Genomic DNA, 1,775 nt, shown 5'->3' with positions numbered 1-1,775 from the left:
AGCCTCTGATCTGCCTCCCCCCCAGCCTCTGATCTGCCTCCCCCCCAGCCTCTGATCTGCCTCCCCCCCAGCCTCTGATCTGCCTCCCCCCCAGCCTCTGATCTGCCTCCCCCCCAGCCTCTGATCTGCCTCCCCCCCCAGCCTCTGATCTGCCTCCCCCCCCAGCCTCTGATCTGCCTCCCCCCCCAGCCTCTGATCTGCCTCCCCCCCCAGCCTCTGATCTGCCTCCCCCCCAGCCTCTGATCTGCCTCCCCCCCCAGCCTCTGATCTGCCTCCCCCCCCAGCCTCTGATCTGCCTCCCCCCCCAGCCTCTGATCTGCCTCCCCCCCAGCCTATGATCTGCCTCCCCCCCAGCCTCTGATCTGCCTCCCCCAGCCTCTGATCTGCCTCCCCCCTCCCCCCAGCCTCTGATCTCCCTCCCCCCAGCCTCTGATCTCCCTCCCCCCAGCCTCTGATCTCCCTCCCCCCAGCCTCTGATCTCCCTCCCCCCAGCCTCTGATCTCCCTCCCCCCAGCCTCTGATCTGCCTCCCCCCTCCCCCCAGCCTCTGATCTGCCTCCCCCCTCCCCCCAGCCTCTGATCTCCCTCCCCCCAGCCTCTGATCTCCCTCCCCCCAGCCTCTGATCTCCCTCCCCCCAGCCTCTGATCTCCCTCCCCCCCTCCCCCAGCTTCTGATCTGCCTCCCCCCCTCCCCCCAGCCTCTGATCTGCCTCCCCCCCTCCCCCCAGCTTCTGATCTGCCTCCCCCCCTCCCCCCAGCCTCTGATCTGCCTCCCCTCCCTCCCCCCAGCCTCTGATCTGCCTCCCCCAGCCTCTGATATGCCCCCTCTGGTAACGCAACCCCCCCTCCCCAGTATTAATCATTGGTGGCAGTGGCCACAGGGTCCCCCTCCTCCCCCCCATCATTGGTGGCAGTGGCAGTTCCGATCGGAGCCCCAGCAGTGTAATGCTGGGGCTCAGATCGGTTACCATGGGAGCCAGGACGCTGCTTAAGTCCTGGCTGCCATGGTATGTTAGTAGTGAGCAGAGAGCAGCGCATTATACTCACGTGCGCTGTGGCCGCCGGTCGCTCCTTCTTCTGTCTGTGCGGCGGATTGCTAATGCTTACAGCATTAGCAATGCGCCGCACAGACCTATGAGAAGGAGCGTCCGCCGGCCACAGCGCACGTGAGTATAATGCGCTGCTCTCTGCTCACTAACATACCATGGCAGCCAGGACTTAAGCAGCGTCCTGGCTCCCATGGTAACCGATCGGAGCCCCAGCATTACACTGCTGGGGCTCCGATCGGAACTGACACTGCCACCAATGATGGGGGGGAGGAGGGGGACCCTGTGGGATATGGCCGGCACATTCATTGGTGGCGCAGTGGCCACGGTCCCTCCCCTCCTCCTCCGTCCCTCCCCTCCTCCTCCGTCCCTCCCCTCCTCCTCCGTCCCTCCCCTCCTCCTCCTACTTGGTCTTCAGCGGCAGCCGCGCACAGTGGGGAGGGAGAGACTCCCTCCTCCTCCTTCCTCCGCTGTGCCAGCCGCTCAGTCCTGCCTCTCTGGCTCCGGAGGACACGGAAGCGGTGAGTGAGACGCTTAATTTCACTCCCGCTCCGTGATCACGTGATCTGAACGATTCCTCGATGCAGGGAAACTGCATCGATGAATTTTTTGACTCGATTTAATCGAGTTATTCGAATAATCGTTTCAGCCCTAGTACAGAGGTTAAACGTTTCCTGTAGTTCTTGACCAGGTTTCCACACACTGCAACAGGGATTTAGGCTCACTCCTC

This window comes from Bufo gargarizans, chromosome 6, assembly GCF_014858855.1.
Source record: "Bufo gargarizans isolate SCDJY-AF-19 chromosome 6, ASM1485885v1, whole genome shotgun sequence".
NCBI classification, from domain to species: Eukaryota; Metazoa; Chordata; class Amphibia; order Anura; family Bufonidae; genus Bufo; species Bufo gargarizans.
Note: the sequence above shows the minus strand (reverse complement) of the source record.